The sequence below is a fragment of the Mesocricetus auratus genome, unplaced genomic scaffold, assembly GCF_017639785.1.
Source record: "Mesocricetus auratus isolate SY011 unplaced genomic scaffold, BCM_Maur_2.0 Super-Scaffold_100006, whole genome shotgun sequence".
NCBI lineage: Eukaryota > Metazoa > Chordata > Mammalia > Rodentia > Cricetidae > Mesocricetus > Mesocricetus auratus.
Genome location: NW_024429190.1, coordinates 99,985,377 through 100,005,301, shown reverse-complemented (window position 1 = coordinate 100,005,301; position 19,925 = coordinate 99,985,377). Strand labels below are relative to the sequence as shown.

Below are 19,925 nucleotides of genomic sequence, written 5' to 3'. Positions count from 1 at the left end.
GGTGCGGTGGCGGCCGCGGGCGGCCGTGACCCGGGGTCACGACCTTGCTCTCGGGTTTGTGTCCTAGGGTGGCTCACGGCCCCGCGCGCTGCCTCGCCTCTGGAGTGGTGGTGGCGGAAGAAAGCAAACCCCCCGCTCGTGATTGAATCTGCTTGGAGAGACTAGTTGTGACTGTGCAGATCCCCGGACTTGCTTTCTGTTGACATTTTCTGCACCATCTTGGTTAGTTTTCTTGACTTAGGAAGAGCTTGTCAAAGAACACTTGAATCGCTCAAAAGACTCGTTCCGTGGGGCCTGAAAAACAACTTTGTATCTGCCAGTGAGATTGCAACTGTGTCTGGATGCTTGTTACCTTTAAAAAGGAGAGATGAACTATAAAACTTTATAATCTGCATCACGAGATAAACTCTCCCCCCACTGTTCTATGTCTTTTAAGGAAAAGGGAAATTAACGTGTGAAATTTAGGAGTCGTGGGAATCTATTAATGCTGAGTGCTTATTTTGCCATTGTTTGCCTGAATAGGAGATACTGAAGGGAAAGATTCTTGAATGCATTGGGAAACCATTCAAAAAGTGAGCATGGGCTTAGTAAAAATGACAGGGAACAACTTAATATGCACTACATTATTTTCTACTAGTTAAAATTTAAGTTCTGAATCCAGCTAATATCAGTTTTCATTTCAAAACTGAGTATTCCATTTAGGTTGATGGCTGGCTTCATGTATCATTTGGTATCACCATAGTTTTAACTGATATTAGCATTAAGATATGGTCCATTGAAAATCTTTGATAGTTTGTATTTCAAATTATGTGAGTAGCTTTACTGTCCAACATGTTACCATTAGTCACATATAGAATCTTCAATTAAATTAAGAAAACCCATTTTCTTAGTTGCGCCCGTCACTTTTCAAGTGCTCACTAGCCACAGGTAGCTCTTGGTTACTGTGTTAAATACAACAAAACCTTTCATTGTACTGTCAGAAAAAAAAAGCACCGTTAAAGCCTATGTCATCTAATTCTTATATAGTTAATACCATGAAACTCAAGGTCTAGATTTTCCACTAATCTTTATTTTTCTAGTAGCATTTTGTACCTGCGTATTTGGTTCTAGCTCTTCACTTTTGGAAAGATTATTTTGTGATTTGATCATTGTGTGCATTAGGAATCTGGTAGACTTTTAAAATCTTAGTTTATAAAAACCATGAAATACAAATAATCATTTGCAGTTTTGCATTTGAGTATTTAGGAACTACAATTTTGAAGCCTTTGTAATACTGATCCATTGTAATATCCTTTACTACTCAGTGGTGATATTGATTTTTAACATAGCACCTGAAAACTTGAGAATATTTGAGTAAGTTAATGAGATGGCATTGCTGGCGAAAACTTACTGTACTACGAAATAATTGTCTCATCTAGTTTTTGTTTGGTTTTTGTTTTGAAAGACTTTAAGAACTGAGTTTAGTTTGCCTAATTTAAAGGAAATTGCCCTTTTTAGAAATTGGCTTATGGGCCGGGCGTTGGTGACACACTCCTTTAATCCCAGCACTCAGGAGGCAGATGCAGGCGGATCTCTGTGAGTTCAAGGCCAGCCTGGTCTACAGAGCAAGTTCCAGGACAGCTTCCAAAACAATACAGAGAAACCCTGTCTCGAAAAAACAAAACAAAACAAAAAAAAGAAATTGGTTTATGTGTTGATATGTGACAAGCCATTAGAAGTGATGACAGAAACAGTAGAATGCAAGCAGTTTAACCTTTTCCATTTGTAGTAAAAGCACTTCAGCTAATGAAATGCTTTTTGGAGGAAGGATGAGAAGATCTGGATAGGATTTTAAACTTGGAAGGTAGTTGACATAGCTTCGAACTCAAAAGCTTTACATTTGAGCTAGGAAGTAAAGTAATTTGTTGTTGTGTTTTTCCTAACCTTGCAAAGCATAGTACATAGAAGCTAGAAATGAGTAAGGGTTTTTCTTCAGGTTTCTATGTGGTATAGATAGACAATTAGAAATGGAGAGATGGCCCAGTCAGTTAATTGTTTGCCGCCCACATAAGTATGAGGATCTGAGTTTGATCCCCAGAATTCCTATAAAAAACTTGGGCACAATGACACATGCTTGTAATCCCAGTTCCTGGGAGTCAGAGACACATAGATCCCTGGGCTTCCTAATCAGTCAGGCTAGCCTGCTTGGCTTATTCCTGAGGAATGACACTGCAGGTTGACTTCTGGCCTCCACATGTACATATGCACCCATAGGTACAGAAACCAACAATATACACACAAGACACACAGAGAAGACAGATAGAAAATCAGTAAGCAAATAAATGAAATTGTTTTCATCCATTCACTAATCAGAATAGGACATCATTCTCATTTTGTGCCAGTAAGAGGATAAGAAATAATATTTGTGTTACTTTCTGTCTATGAGTAGATGAAAATACTTTTTGAATTGTAAGAAAGTGAGGGCTAGAGAGATTGCTCATTGGTTAAGAGCTCCTGCTGCTCTTCAGAGGACCCAAGTTCAATTTCGAGGACCCATAGATTCAGTTCCCAGAACCCATATAGCAGCTTCCAACTGTCTTTAGCTTCAGTTCAAGGGTATCCAACACCCTTCTGATTTCCTAGGACACTAGACATACATATGGGTACATGCAGGTAAAACACTGAGACACATAAAATATTGTTAGTAAAATGAAGCTTTTGTTTTCTGTTGATAACAGTAGACATGAATTTTCTTTCTTAATTTCTTTGCCTTATATAACATTCATCTGTAACAATGGCAGGATTCTTCCCCCTTAGGTATCACTGTTTATCTCTTTAGCTGATAAAAATTGTTCATTTATGGCTACTTTCTAAGTCATAATCATTATATTCTATTAATAAAGGTGGTTGGTCTTTGTTTAGATTTCCCATTTCAGAAGCTACTGACAGTGGATTCAATCTATAGAACATGAGGAGTGGTGGAGATCATGACCTTGGTATCAGCATGTTAGTAGCTGCTGATCCCCAAACCTTTGTTGTTTTGCAGGCATGTCTAGTATTTATGGAATTCCATTTTCCTTTAAGATGCTAGAAGTCAGCCGGGTGTTAGTGGTGCACGCCTTTAATCCCAGCACTGGGGAGGCAGAGGCAGGGGGATGTCTGTGAGTTCGAGGCCAGCCTGGTCTACAAAGCGAGTTTCAGGACAGTCTCCAAGACAATACAGAGAAACCCTGTCTTGAAAAACAAAACAAAGCAACAACAACAAAGAAAAGATGCTAGAAGTCCAGATTGTTAGGTAAGATCTATTTATAAAAGTTGGTAAATTGGTAGCTACCATAAGAACAATGAATACTCAGGTTATAAGAAAAAAAAACTAGTATGAAACTAGTTTACAGCTGCTAAGTTAGATGTGTTGGAGAAAAGCTACAAAAATGATACTCATTAAACCTAGTGTTCTTTAACATAAAGGGGCTAAAGTGGTCATAAACTCTCTCCTCTCTCCCCTCTCCCTCAGATATGATCAAAATGCTTTGTATATGGATATTCTTGGTTTGCTTTAGAGAGTTTGTTATGTAGCCCTGGTTGCCCTGGAACTTGATGTGCAGACAAGTCTGTCCTTAAACTCACATGCATCTAAGTGATGGAATTAAAGGTGTGCACCACCATGCCATATCCAGCAACTTTGTGAGAGGGTTGCTTGAGACAAGGTCTCTTTCTGTGTCCCTGGATATCCTGGAAATTGGTTTGTAGTCTAGGCTGCCCTATGGTTACAAAGTATAAAAAGAATAGATTAAGAAATCTACATAAAAAATGAAAAACTAACTTTTATTTTGGATAGTAAAAATTCTCACTTAATCAAGGATCTACTAAGAGTGGAACATAAGTTGTCCTTTCATGAATAGGAAAAAAGGAAGATACATTTGTGGAGTAGTTTGAATAAGAATGTCCCCTAGGGCTATATTTGAAAGCTTATTTAAATCATCAGAGAGTGGGACTGTTTGAAAAAAGATTACAAGGATGAGGAGGTGTGGCATTGTTGGAGTTTTGTGGCCCTGTTGGAAGAAGTATGTCACTGAGGGTGGACTTTGAGGTTTCAAAAACCCATGCCAGCTCCAGTCTCTCTCTCTGCCTGTGGATCAGAATGTAGCTCTCAACTCCTGCTCCAGTGCCAGGCTCCCTGCCATGCTGATAAAGGACTAAGCCTCTGAAGCTGCAAACAGCCCCAATAAATGTTTTCTTTTATAAGAGTTGTCTTGGTCATGGTGTCTCTTCCCAGCAGTAGAACAGTGACTGTGGTACTTTGAAATGCCTTGTAATCATGTTTATAAAATATATTAAATGCTGAAGAACACTGATGCTCTTATATTCAATACTCTGTCAGAATTCTCTTTGCTTTGTGTTGAACAGTAACAGTACAGAAGGAAGAGATAGGCATAATCTCTGCCCTTAAGGGTAATATTAGCTAAAAGAGGAGAAAAGGCAACATGAATACACAGTATACTGTATGTGAATTACTTCAAGTGCAAAATTTAGGAGTTGAAGGAAAACATGATATTAAGTGGAAATGTAGCTCATGTACAGTTGAAAATTAAGCTCATCTGTACCAGTGGCTTTTGAATAACTTCTGACATACAAAGTAGCACTTGTTGAGTTCCATAAGAGATGAAGATAACATGTTACAGAATACAGAAAGGATTAGATTGTAGTTAGATAGAAACTCTTGGGGCAAGGGAATGATATTAGGTTCACCAAAAGGATTTGTCAATGTCAAAAGCAAATAGTTATGCTTGAAAGCATCAAGAGGAAAATGAGATGGTAAGCCAGGAAAGAATGTATTAGGGTAATGAGGTTACAGTCCTGATTAGTGTAATTGCAAAGGATGGGTAGATAGATTAGCCAAGTTAAAAGTGACTACATTATGACGTGCTTTGAATATTAGGGTGAGAATTTAGTGGTGGATAGCAATAGCTGAACCCTCTTTAAATAAAGTGATAATTTCAGCAAGATTGTACATGTGTTGTATGTTTACAAAGAGTCTGTGACACTCAACATTTAAATAACAATTGCATTTTAAGTTTTAAGGGAAATGGGGCATGGTGCCTGTAATACAAGCACTTAGATTGTAGAGGCAAGTTTTAGCAGGGCATACTACAAAAGGAAGACAGGTGGACATATATCATAATCTGAGAACATTGAATATGAAAGCAGATGTTGAATGGGAAGAGTATATTTTTTCATTTCAATACTTTTCTGCAGCATGAGTTCTAATAGGTCTTAACAACAAAAGCTTGGATTCAGATGTAGGGGTAAATGCTGAGACATTAGAGAGACAAAGGAGCAAACCACAGCCACACCTTACCTCCTCAACTTCCCACTGGAAAAGAGACTGAGCTCCTACCTTATACTTCTCTCTCTGCATAGTCATATCACTTCCTGTCTGTATGTACAGACCTCCAGACCTCTATGGTTAGTTAGTGACTGGTTCCACCCTCTGATTTTCAGGTAAGCTTTATTTGTTAGAGCATAAACCAGATATCACCTCTTCCCATATACTTGCATATCTTCCTTGGATTTTATTTCCCTTCTAGGTGCCACATACAAGAAAAATATGATACTTATCTTTCTGAGTCTGGCTTCTTTGCATAACATGATATTCTCCATTTGCTGATGGGTACTTAGCCTGATTCCATAACTTAGCTGTTGAGGATAGTGCTGTGATAAACATGAATATTTGTCTGTCTCTTCTGTATGTTCTTATTCCTTTGTGAGTGTATACTTGGAAACATATAGTTTAATTATATGGTAATTCAATTTTTGAGTAGCCTCCATATTGATTTATATGGTAGCTGGACTAATTTACATTCATAACAGTGTTTTTTCCTTCTTCTACATCTTGGTCAGCTTTTTGTTGTTGTTGAGTTGTTCTTTGTTTTCTTTATGATAGTCATTCTGACTGGTTAAGATAGAATTTTACTGTAGATTTGACTTCATTTCCCAGGTGGCCAAAGATGTTCAACATTTTTTCCCATGTATTTATTGGTCATTTGTGCTTCTTTGAGAAATTAATGTTCTGTTTATTTGCCCATTTATTGATTGTATGTTGCCTGGAATCAGGATTCACTAGACTCAGTACAGGTTAAGTGAAGTTTATTTGGGGAGAATGCATTTACATATGAAACACTCTGTAGTTTCCCTCTCTAAGGATCTACACTGGCTGCTCTCTGTGACCCGACTGGCAGCAGCAGAGAGCGAGCTGGGCTCCAGGATACCATATCTAGCCCTCCCTCCGTCACAGCCACACCTCTGACCACGCTGCAGGTGCGGGTTGGGGGTGGCTTGGGATAGGGTGGATATCTCACTATAATTCCCCTTTTGGTCTAACAAAAAGGGATTTAGGCTTGATACAAAACTATATACAAAGATAGCAAATATCAAGTCTGCTCCAGGAGAAGGAAAAGTAAGAACAAACACACTTAAGACCTATCTCCAGTGAAGCAACAAGAGCAAAAGGCAAGAACTACATATCCAGTCCTAGGGTAAAGACATCACAGAGATTGTTATAGAGCTGTCCTAAGCTGGAAAGTTTTAAGTCGTGTACCTAATATTTCTATCTAGGGAGAGAGAACAATAATTGTGAATCTGATCTTCAACCTCATCAAAGATCTGAGAAGGAGGATAACAATACCAGGGTAGGCAGGAAGTGCAGGTGAGCAGCTTCCAAAAGGTGCATGGAAGACAGAAACAGCAGGCTACCTGGGCAGTCACACAGCAATGTAGGGCCAGCCAGCTTTGGCTAAGGCCTAGAGCATCAGAGTGACCAACACAGAAGCAAGGAGGCAGAAAGGCTGTCTTACCCTGACGTGGCAAGGGTTCAGCAGTCTCCTAAGTTTATTTCCTGCAAGCACAGTAGGACAGCATGTCTCAAGTCAGTGCTCAAAGTGGGGGCAGTTCTTTGCCCAAGAGGCCACTAGCCGAGGAGAGAATGGACCCCAGAAGGAGTGACATCAGTGCCCAACATTTTCTCGGAATAGCTTGATGGTGCCAGGAGCAATTGTGCCTCATGTCAACGGAATACTAGTAGTAAAACATTTAAATGCCATATTCTGCAGGTCTATGAAGTGTTTGAAGATCAAATATCTGTGTCTGACTAATCTCCTATGTATAAGAAACTTGGGTGATAATAATATGTAATTCTCAGGAACATAGTTGTACAATGGCTGAAGCTTCCCAAAATAATTTAACAAGGGCAATGACTTCAAAAAATGTAACCATATATATATATATATATATATATATATTATATATATATAATTCTCAATAACAGAACTGAAATGTCTTGACTAGAGGTAGAACTCTAAAGTGCAGTATGATAAAATATCCAAAGTTGTATCAATATGCAAAATGTGTATACATCAAGATAGTTTTATATTTGTGTGCAGAACATCGTAAACAGAAAGAAGACCCAAAACAGTCAACATACAATAATCTAACAATTTAAGGTATCTATAGCTAAGAGTTGCTAAAGTTAGTTCACTAGAAAATATGTTAATCTACCTATTTCCCATCCTAACCATACCTTTCCCATCCATACCCTTAAACTTATCTAAGAGAGATACCCGAGTCTGAACATCACCTTCTTCCCAACCCTAAACAACAAAATACCAACCCTATGTAGGTGAATTGTCCCTTTTTTAGTGATGAGAGAAAGGAAAAAACCCAAAATACTCTTAATGCCAACAGTATGGAAGGAGACGTTGTTTTCTTAGGATTACTTCCTGCTGAAATGGGGCAATGATAACTCCATGGGATCTCGTAGGAAAAAAAAAATAGAGCAACAGAAAGAATTGAGAAGACCAGCTGTAACATTTGTAGCGAGTCTCTGCAGGGTGGAAGATGCTTGACTGAAATTCTTACCTGAAGCTCTGACCAGTGTGTAATAAGAAGGTGCACCATTTCAGCTAGCTAGTCTGGAGTAGTCTAGAGTATTGTAGTCCCAAACCGGTTTTAGGGTGGTGTTTGCCAGTTCAAAGGCATCAAGTTGAGTCGAGTGGAATCGATGAGGTGGGTCCCCATCTTCTTTCCAGGGAGTTCAAAGATTGCTGTTAGGAAATTTTTTGTTCACTGTGGAGGACTTAAACATTAATATCAGCACAGAAAGTTTAACTTCCATAGGCAAACATACAGGGAAAGGTAACAATGAGGATGAAATTAAGAATGAGGAAAATTAGGATTTTAGACAATAGTAGTTTTCTTCTGTCTTACACCAATGGTCTTTTGATATGAGACAGAAACTCTCAATTTTATTTTAACAGCATGTATGAAATTGGAGAAGAAGGGCCAAGTCCAACTCCAAAGTCAGGTTTGATTTTTATGTGAATTGGAACTACAATTGTGCTGGGAAGTAAGAAGACAAGAGTTTAGTATAAATACTTTACCATACATCAGATTCTTCTTTTGTATGATAGTTTTTTTCTGGATATCTATCCTCTCTTCTTTAGGCATCTACGTGTTCAGTGTCTTTTGACTATTTGGAGATGAATTTTTTCTGTTTTCCTGTAAAGACAAGAACAAACATTCCCCCTACCTCTGTGAGGTCTCCATACAGCTCCTGGGATATACCTTGGTGAATGACCTATCATTTCTCCTCATGAACAGGTTTCTCCTGTTCAAACTGGATCTTGATCAGCTTTGATGGTATCCAAAGCTTTCCTTCTCCTGTAGAAAGTAGAAAGAAAGGCAAAACCCTTATCCCAATGTAACGCATAGCCTGGTTTCCATACTGAGATCAATACATCCTTGAAGTACACCGGCTGATTTAGTTCAGAAGCTTTTTTCTATTGTCCAGTGTCTTTCTATGGCTGTTTTTCATTCTCAGCACTGAGAAAGTTAAAAGCATTATGTAATTTGTGTTTGGGGGTATTTGTTCCCCCTGCCTGTTTATAGAGCATTTCCTTTAAAGTGCGATTAGATCTTTTAACCACTGCTTGTCCTATAGGATTGTGTGGTATGTCAGTTATATGCTTTATGTTATAATATTTAAAAAACTTAAAAATTGCTGGAGACATGCTGGAACATTGTCAGTTGTTTTGTTTTTGGTTTTACGAGACAAGGTTTCTCTGTATTGTTTTGGAGGCTGTCGGTCCAGCCTGGCCTCGAACTCACAGAGATCCGCCTGCCTCTGCCAACCGAGTGCCGGGATTAAAGGCATGTGCCACCACCGCCCGGCGGAACATTGTCAGTTTTTATTTGTGCAGGTATACCCATAATAACCATTACCTCTAATAGGTGTGTGATAACAGAATCAGCCTTTTCAGAGCTCAGAGCAGTGGCCCATTGATACCCTGAAAATGGGTCTCTTGTATGGTGCACAAATTTTAATTTTCCAAATTCTGCAAAGTGAAACACATCCATTTGCCAGATTTCATTCCTATGTATACCTTTAGGGTTACTACCTGCTGGTAAAGGATTTTGGCTATAGAAGGAACAAGTAGGACATTTCTTTACTATTTCCTTAGTTTGTTGCCAAGTGATAGAAAAATCCTTTTTTAAACCTTTGCTATTCACATGATTTTTTTTAATGAAGTTCTGAGGCCTCCAGCACACTTCCTATTAATAAACAATCAATTTCATCATTGCCTTGTGCTAGAGTACCTGGCATACCCGTATGGGATCTGATGTATGTTATATATATAGGATGGGTCCTATTCCTGATTGTTTCTTGTAATTGTATAAACAATGAAGATAATTCTGTATCCTCAGGAATGAATTCAGCAGTCTCAATGTGTAAGACGACTGTCTATTGAGAGTCGGTAACTATATTGAGAAGCTCTGTAAAATCTGTAAGTACCATGAGAATGGCATACATTTCTGCCTTTTATACAGTTATAAGGGCTTTGAACTACTTGTATTTCCTGACTTATATCCTGACTTACCTATTTTGTTTGCATCAGTATAGAATTCATAAAGAAAACAAATTGGATCCTTCCACACGTTGTAAGACAAATACCAATCTCTGGAGGGATTCAAGTTGTTTTCCTTATGAATTGTATTCTCTCACTTTTGGGATAATTGTTGTCAATATTCATTATCTTTCCATGAGGACATTTCCTCATTAGTTAAAGGTACTATAATTTCTGCTGGATTCCTTCCTATCAGTTGATAAAGTATTAATTTACCTTTTAAAATAAAATCAGAAGTCTTTTCTATATATGTTTTTAGTTTTTTTATTCTGTTTATGTGGTAAAAATATCCATTCTAATATGCCATCTTCCCTCTGCATCCAAATCCCTGAAGGGTATTCTCTAGATGGTAATATAACCAGAAATCTCTTCTAGTAATTTTTGAAGATCATTAAGAGTCTGCTATCGTTCTCTCCTGATCTGTACTTTTTGTGATATAATTTTCTGTAGACCTATTTTATATCCTAAATAATTGATAGAATCTCCTCTTTGTGTTTTTTCTGGGGCAATTTATAATCCCCAGCGAAGCAAAACTTCCTTTACTTCCTCATACATTTTTTTTCTAACATTTCTGCCTTAGAATCAGCCAACAAGGGCTGGAGAAATGGCTCAGAGGATAAGAGCACTGCCTGCTCTTCCAGAGGTCCTGAGTTCAATTCCCAGCAACCACATGGTGGCTCTCAACCATCTGTAATGAGATCTGGTGCCCTCTTCTGGCCTGTAGGCATACAGATATATGCTGTGTACATAATAAATAAATAAATAAATAAATGTTAAAAAAAAAAGAATCAGCCAACAATATGTCATCCATATAATGGTAAAGTATGTATTGTAGAAATTGTTTATGAATTATTTCTAATGATTTTTGCATAAAATATTGGCACAGGGTTGGACTATTTAACATTTCCTGTGGCAAGACCTTCCATTGATATCTTTTGATTGGCTGAGAATTGTAAGTAGGCGCTATGAAGGCAAATTTTTCCCTGTCTTGTTCTTGTTAAGGTATTGTGAAGAAGCATCTGTTTAAATCAGTAACTATAATAGGCCTATCTTTATGTATCAGAGAAGGCTGAATTACTTTATTGATGGCTCTCAGGTCTGTAAGCATTCTCCATATTCCATATTTCTTTTTGATAATGAATGCAGGAGAATTCCAAGAGCTGTTAGATTCTTTGATATGTCTAGCATGTTCCTGAACCAGCTTTTCTAGAGTCTCTACCTTCTTAGAGGTCATAGGCCATTGCCCTACCCAGACAGGTTAATCTGTTAGCCACTTTAAGGGTAGGACTTTTGGTTCCTCTGTTAGTTTGGCACTTGTATTCTTTTTGTACATCCTGGATATTTGGTATCTCTCTTACAATATTTTCTCCACAACCATGACTTTGTTTATGGTTCCTATCTAATACTGTAGGAATGTGAATCTGGGTATTCCATTGCTGCAATAGATCACATCCCCATAGAATTATCATGATGTCTGTGACATGTGGCCTCAGTCTTCCTCTTTGTCCTTCTGGTCCTATACATTTAACCCATCTCATTCTTCGTTTTCCTTGAGATAGGGTTCCAATTCCTAAGAATTGAGCATTTACCTCCTGCAGGGGCCATTTTGGGGGCCAAGATTTTTGAGTTATAATGCTCATTTTTCTTTTTTATTTGTCGAAATCACTAGATGTGGAACAAAGTTTTTCTGTTAGTTGGTCATTTTTATTTCCCATATTTTGCATTCTGTTTGTCAGATCTCCATTGCCATTTCAATATCCTGAATCCTTTTTTCTAAGTTCTCTTTATTTGTTTGTGAAATCTGTATGGTTTCTATGAATTCCTTATTCTTTGCTCTATTCTCAAACCCTTTATTTAAGAATATTACATGGATTATGAAACTAGTTTGCCATCATTAAGAATAAGTATATTCCAGGTAGGTCATAATCCTATCTAAAATCCAATCCATATAAGAAAGAAAAAGATTCCTCATGTCCTGCATTGTAAGATTATCAGCTATTGGTATAGAATAGTTAATCTTTTTATTATTAGCTTAAAATACAAAGAATGTAGTAATTATCTTCAGTAATATCCTTGTCCCAGAATTTTGTTTGGTGTTCCCTTTCACTTGTAGATCTCAAATTTTAGTAACTGTGTTTGGCCAGCAGATGGCACAGGTGTACTGCCAAATAGAGTCAGTCCAGCAACAGGATATTCTTTTTCTGCCTGAATGGTTTCTAATTTGTTAGAGTCTGTAAATTCTAAGCAAAACTTTAAGCAAATTCAAACTAAGTGAAATTTTGTTAGAAAAGGAGAAAGGCGAGGCTTGCATTAATCGTGGGGACCGTGAGTACATGCGCAGTAATGGAGTAGATCTCAGTAGCTGTCAAATCAAAGCTTAAACTGCAGCTGCGCTTGCCTTTGCGCATGTGCAAGCAAGCGATTGCCGATGTGCAGGGGAACGGGGGCAGGTAGAGCTAGCTGAGTGCCGCATCAGGGGCCAGAATGCGCTAGCAGGAGGATGGGATGCCAACACTAGTGTGCATGCTGGGCGCTGCTAAGCCCCGACTGCTGCAGTTACCAGGGCCAGGGCATGCCAGGTCGGCAGCGACTGTAATGGGAGTAGAGAAATTGCAACGCAGATGCATGGGTTAGCTGTAGGTCCAGTGAATTTGTCCATGTGGGTGCCAGCTGTTGGGTGAGAATCAGGATTCACTAGACTAGTAGAGTTTAAGTGAAATTTGGGGGATGCACTTACACATGAAAGAGATGACTGCGCGGGTTCCTCTCCAAGGATCCACACCGACTGCTCCCCATGCGTGACCCAACTGGCAGCAACAGAGAGCGAGCTGGGCTCTGGGACCCCAGACACAGCCCTCCCTCCATCAAGTCCCAACCTGTGACCATGCCCAAACGGGTGTGGTCAGTGCTACAAGTTCAGAGGGTGGGAGGTTGGATGTCTCACTACAGTTGGATTTTGTGTTCTTGATGGTGCTTTTTGTTTTTTGTGTATATGTATGTAGATATATTTCATTTTATAGTCTGTATATTAACCTTCTGCTAGGTGTTTACCTAGCGATCCTGGAAGAGATTTTTCCTATTGTGTAGCTGTCTCTTCATTTTAATCTTTTTTAAAGTTTATTATTTTATGCGAGTGGTTTGTCCCTATGTACCTCTGTGCACCACCAGTATGCCTGGTGCTTTCAGAAGCCTGCATTGGATCCATGTGGTTGCTGGGAATTGAACTCAGGACCTCTGGAAGAGCAGGCAGTGCTCTTATCCTCTGAGCCATTTCTCCAGCCCTTGTTGGCTGATTCTAAGGCAGAAATGTTAGAGATGGTTGTGAGCCACTATGTGGGTGCTGGGAATTGAACCTGGATCCTTTGCAAAAGCAGCAAGTGCTCTTAACCACTGAACCATCTCTCCAGCACCACTCCTTTTTTTTGGAGACAGGGTTTCTCTAGGTGGTTCTCAATTTGTGAGTCATGACTTATTTGAAGATTGAATGACTCTTTCATGGGGGTCACCTAAGAACATTACAAAACACAGATATTTACATAAAGATTCATAACAGTAAAGTTATAGTTGTGGAATAGCAACCACTATATACTTCAAGACAAGCACAGAAGACAACTTTCTAAACAGGACTCCAATAGTTCAGGAAACAAAAGCAAAAATTGGTAATTGTGATTACATGAAATTAAAAAGATTGTGCACAGCAAAAGAAATAATTTTAATAGACATAGTAACTCACACCTTTAATTCTAGCACTCAGAAGGCAAAGGAAGGCATATCTCTGTGAGTTCAAGGACAACCTAGTCTACATAGCTCCAGAACAGCCAGGACTACCTAGAACAGTATTTCTCAAACTTCCCAATGCTGCGACCCTTTAATATAGTTCCTCACATTGTAGTGACCACCAACCATGGAATTATTTTTGTTGCTACCCCAACTTTTCATTATAGAGATCTAGGTTCCATTTATTATTAATTTGTTGTTGGTAATGCTTTCTTTTTGGCTATATGAGTGGGATTGTTTTCCTGATTGCTTTCTCTCAACATATTATTGATGGATATAGTTTACATTTCCCAGGTGGCTACTAGTTTTAGTATGTAGTATCGTTTTACTAATGTTTACAGTCTGCTATTTTGCTGGAAGCTGTCTCAGATCTCAAGTTTTCTGGTGGAGTCTTGGTCATCCCTTAAGTATAGGATCATGTCACCTGCAAATATGGATAATTTGACTCTTTTACTGTTTCTGTCATTTTTATTTCTTTTTGGTTTATTTATTTTTGGTTGGTTGTTTTTGAGGTAATGTGTTTGGGGACCCACCACCTAGCTCCCAAATAAATACACAGAGACTTATTCTTTCTTATGAATGCTCAGCCTTAGCTTGGCTTGCTTCTAACCAGCTTTTTTAAACTTAAAGTATTCTGTCTACTTTTATCTCTCTATTTTTGCATACCTTTCTTTACTTGCTGTGTAGCTGGGCAGCTGGCCCCTGATGTCCTCTTCTTTCTCTTGATCTTTTTTCCTAGGTTTCTCTTCTATGCATTCTCTCTGCCTGCCAGCCCCCCCGTCCTTTCTGTGCTCTCTTTCTGTTGGCCGTGCAGCTCTTTATTAGACCAGTCGGGCGTTGTATACAGGCAGAGTCACACAGCTTCACAGAGTTAAACACATGTAACATGAATGAATGCAACACATCTTTAAACAAATAATCCACAGCATAACAAATACAGCACATCATTCTACAACAGTAAGGTCTTACTGTTTAGCCCTACCTGACCTGGAACTCTGTGTAGCCACCACCGCCCGGCTGAGTTTTTAAATTTTGCTGCAAATATTTTATTGTTTTTTTAATCAAGGAAATTGGATTGTAGTTTGTTGTTGATTTTACTGTTTTTTAATCTGTGCTGGACTAGTAAAATGAGTATTGTAGTGTTCCTTCCCTTTCTGTTTTTTGGAATAGACTAAAGATCTGGTAGAATTCCGAGGAACAGTCAAGAATTCATGTGGTTGAAGCTCTCTCCTGTAGATAATTTTTATTATTGCAGTAATACTACTTGTTGTTGATCGTTCTTTTGCTTTTTATTGCTTGTTTTGTTTTTACCTTCTTGGGTCAGTTTTGATAAGTCATACATATCTAGAAGTTTGTTCTAGAATTTTCAATTTATTGGAACACAAAATTTCAAGATATTTCTACTGATCCTTTGTATGTCACTAGTATTCTTGTTTAACTTTTCAAAGAGGTAGCCCTTTGTTTTTATTGGTCCTTTTTATTGTTGCTTTAGTTTTCATTTTATTTATTTCTGCCCTGAATTTTTTCCTTCTAATTTGGTTTTACTAGATTATATGATGTATCATTAGGTTACTCTTTTATAATGTTTGGTTTTTTTGTGTGTGCACTCCCATAGCTATAAATTTTCCCATTAAAACTACTTTTGGGCCGGGCGGTGGTGGCACACGCCTTTAATCCCAGCACTCGGGAGGCAGAGGCAGGTGGATCTCTGTTGAGTTCAAGGCCGGGCTGGACCGACAGCCTCCAAAACAATACAGAGAAACCCTGTCTCGTAAAACCAAAAAAACAAAACAAAACAAGAAAAAAAAACTACTTTTGTTGTATCTCATCTACTTTAGTAATTTTTTATTGGGTTTAGGAGATTTTTAATTTCTCCCAAAAGTTTATGGGTTCATTCTCTGTATATTTTCCTGTAGTTTTACTTGGTTTTAATTTGGAAAGATAAAAGAAGCTGTTTCAATATTTTTGGATTCATTAGTAGTTTTATGTCCTAAAATGCAGTCAGTTTTCAGCATGTATTCTGCAACTCTTGGATGGTATATTCTGTAAAGGTTATTAAATTCATTTGGTCTGTGGTATAGTTCAACTCAAAGTTTCTTGATTTCTTTTTTATCTAGATAATCTGTCATGAGAGGAATATTAAAGTTATGTCTTGTAATATGTAGACAATTAGTGCTTGTTTGATAAAATTGAGTGCATGTGTATTTACAGTCATAGCTTGACAGATTGCTGTCTATTAATACTCAGGGATTTTCTTGCTTCTAATTTTGGTATAAAGTCTGCTTTTTAATATACAAGTACAATTTACTCATGCTAATTTGCTTGAGATTCATGCACAGTGAGGTGATTCTTTTGCGCACAGTTGACTCTTTTTTTTTTTTTTGTTTTGTTTTGTTGAGACAGGTTTCTCTGTATTGTTTTAGAACCTGTCCTGAAACTCGAGCTGTAGACCAGCTGTAGTCACGACTTGCTTGCACTTGTGCTTATTGCGGACATTCTTTATTTCTCAGTCTGTTTTTTCTTCATCCAGGCAGTGTTTCTCTGTGTGACCTGGCTGTCCTGTAACTCACTGTAGACCATGCTTGACTTGAACTCCGTGATCCACTTGCTTCTGCCTCCCAAGTGCTGGGATTAAAGGCATGTGCTACCACCATCCCAGTCTCCTTGAATTTTCAAAGATAATTTTGCTAGATACAGAAATCTTGGTTGGCAATTACTTTCAGGTTGTGGACTATATTAGTACATGCTCTCCTAGCTTTCAGGGTTTCTGTTGAGCTTTTTGTTGTTTTGATAGGGTCATAGTAGTAAGAATATAACTTCTGTTTTGAAGCGTTCAATATTTGTTTTGTACTCTGGGCATTGTAACTGTAAGATGATCTAGCAAGGATTTCTGGTCACTTGTGTTAGGTGTTAGGGATTTTAAATGTGTTATGTATTTGGATGTCTTTATCTCTCCTTAGGTCTGGGGAGTTTTCTGGTGTAATTTCTCCTTTCTTCCCTTCCTTCCTTTGGTGATAAGATCTTTCTGTGTATGTTAGGCTGCCTAGAACTTACTTTACCTATTTCCATATTTTTGTATTTGGTTATGGAAGATTTCTGTAGCTTTGTAGGCATTATGCTGCCTTTCTTTTTTATATTGTTTCTCTGCTGTGACTGTGCAGCTATTTGGATAGATCTGTCTTCTGGTTTATATGTGGTTTTAGTAACCTTTTCTTGAGGACTCAATTCCCAGTGCTATTCAGAGGAGAAAGCAAATGGTGGTAACAGCAGCAATACCCAAGCAAGCCAAATATAGAAATACAATAAAACTTAAAGACTGCTATATCACTGTTAACCATAGGGGAAAAAAAAAGGGCAATGTGCAATAAACTATGAAATTAAAACTATGAGGGTAAAGTTAATGAAAGTGAAAAGAAGAAGCAGTTAACAAGGAAAAAAAGGATACAGGAAAAAATACAGAGCAAGAGTTTAAAAATTTGACTACAAAGTAAAAGGATAGGCAAAAGTATTAGATCACAGGAAGAAGAGGTAGGCTTGAGAGAGAACACAGCAGTGGTAGGTCAGCACAGCATGCCAAGGCTCTGCTCTGGGTTTAATCTCCAGGACTGTTAAAACAGCAGGAACAATAAAATCAGCAGTACATAATGAAACAATTTTTTTAATTAAAAAAAAGTACGAAAAGAGGTATAAAGAAAGAAGGTAAAAGAAAGAACTAGATGACTCTTTCTGAATCTGTAATAATTACAGTCTTGCAGGTCTGGAGGGGGAACAGTTAGTTGCCATTCTTCATTGTTCTCACCATATTGGTTGGTGCTCTGAGCTGGTCCTTTAAGTCAGCCCCAATGGTAATTAGTGACAAGACCTCATTTAGTTATCATCCTTCTTTATGTTCCTGAGGCTGGTTCTGGCTCCTATAGGGAAAGGAGATTTCCACTCATACCAGTAGCCCTGAAGTCAATGTGCCTATGGGTGATAGACATCCAAACTGAGGAATGTCTCCAAGTTCACAGGAAAATAGTACTGAGATTGCTGTGGAGAGAACTGAGATACCCCATCAGTCACAGTGCCCGCAGGGTCTTAGCCCACAACAAGTAGTAAACTACCTTGTAGGTGGGAAAGCTACTTATGAGTTTACTGTTCCTTTTGTCAGTAAACTGCTTGTGGCAGTGAGGCAGCTCAGACTATAGGTGAGAATGTCCCATGAAGACAGAAGTAAGTTTACAGTGATGCAGTTCTAAGCCTAGGAATACGTAGAGCCACCACACTGGAGGAGATAAAGAATTTCTTCCCTAACATTTTTGGGGCTTTTGGATTTGAGACTGCCGGCCTCCATGACTGACAGGAAAAACTGTTGATTTTTATTTTAAGATTTATTTAGTCTTTTTGAGACAGGTTTTCTCTGTGTAATATTCTTGGCTGCTATGGAACTCTTTTTGTATAGACCAATTTGGTCTTGAACTCACAGAGATCCACCTGCTTTTGCCTTCTGTGTGCTGGGATTAAAGGTATACACCACCACCATTGCCTGGCTGATTTATTTTTATTTCTTGAGAGAGAGAGAGAGAGAGAGAGAGAGAGAGAGAGAGAGAGAGAGAGAGAGAGAGAGAGAGAGAGAGAGAGAGAGAGAGAGAGAGAGAGAGAGAGAGAGAGAGAGAGAGAGAGAGAGAGAGAGAGAGAGAGAGAGAGAGAGAGAGAGAGAGAGAGAGAGAGAGAGAGAGAGAGAGAGGGAGAGGGAGAGGGAGAGGGAGAGAGAGGGAGAGGGGGAGAGGGGGAGAGGGGGAGAGGGGGAGAGGGGGAGAGGGGGAGAGGGGGAGAGGGGGAGAGGGGGAGAGGGGAGAGAGGGAGAGAGGGGAGAGAGGGGAGAGAGGGGAGAGAGGGAGAGAGAGAGAGAGAGAGAGAGAGAGAGAGAGAGAGAGAGAGAGAGTGAGAGAGTGTGTGTGTGTGTGTGTGTGTGTGTGTGTGTGTGTGTGTGAAGATGTTTGTAAAGACCAGGCTTCAGGTGCCCCTTTAGTTGGAGTTATCAGTGATTGTGAGCTGATCAATAGGGGTACTGGAATCCAAACTTTGGTCCTGAAAGAGCTGTGCATGTTCTTAAGCACTGAGCCATTTCTTTAGCCCAAATTTCTGTCAGTTTAAGTCACTAGGTTTGCCTTCACAGTAGTCTTAAGAAACTAACAAAAAGATCTAATACATTTAGATTTGTAACCCATCTTGAGTCTTGCATATGCAATATGGTAGGAATGAAATTTCATTTTTTATACATATTTAGTTGTGCCTGTACTATTGAATTATTATTATAACATCTTTATAACAAATTAGACAACTATGAGACTTTATTCACTTTCTTTCACTGATCTTTATGTATCTGTGTACCAGTACTGTATAGGTTTGATTTTTGTAGCTTTGTAACATGCTTGAAGTTGGGGAATGAGTCCTAACTTTGTTCTTGTCTTTCAAGAATTTTTCTTTATGGGTCATTTATAATCCTATATTAGTTTTAGCAACAACTTTGAATCTATTCATAGGTATTGTATTTTATATATAAATCAGATTAAAGGCATGTGGTACTGGCCCACCCCAGCTTGTTGGTAAGTTGTTAACCATGAATGTGAATTGTTTCATCTGAGGCATTGTAAATGAGACCTTAGGAAGAAACAAGAATCTTGGTTGGATCCAAGATTGTGTTATTAATAGTTTTTTATCCTTAAGACATTTCATTAATGGCAAGCCCCAAATTTTTTATTATGGCTTTGAGTTTTTATTTAAGCACAAATCTTTCCAGCTTTTTCCTATTTGATAATTTCAGTTAGCTGCATATCACTTCAGATCTTAACGCAGCTTATTATTCCTTTGGCTGATTTTATTTTGCATCAGATTTGTAACCAGACCCTAAAGCATAAAAAATATGTTTGGAGAATTGTGGACAGGGAATGTGGCCAATCATAGTGACTTCTGCCTGCAGTCTCAGCATTTGGGGAGGTTGAGACAAGAGAGTTGCTGCAGATTCAAGGACAATAGCTACAGTTAGTAATAACACTACCTCCCTAGTCCTCTCAGCCAGAGTGCTAGACTAGATGGTTAGAACATAGGGCATATGGACTATGAAGAAGTAACTGTGTTGGAGAGGGGCTAGGTCATGAAGAATCTGTATTCTAAGGAGTTGAAACTTGGTTCTGAAATATCACCAAATAGTTCAAAACAGACAATACA

The 19,925-nt window shown here is 38.5% G+C and overlaps 1 protein-coding gene across 2 annotated transcripts in view; it reads left to right on the top strand.

Moving 5' to 3' along the window:
* Window positions 1-19,925, top strand: part of Ankrd28 (ankyrin repeat domain 28) — a 150,190-nt gene that overhangs the window by 461 nt on the left and 129,804 nt on the right. The window lies entirely within an intron of this gene.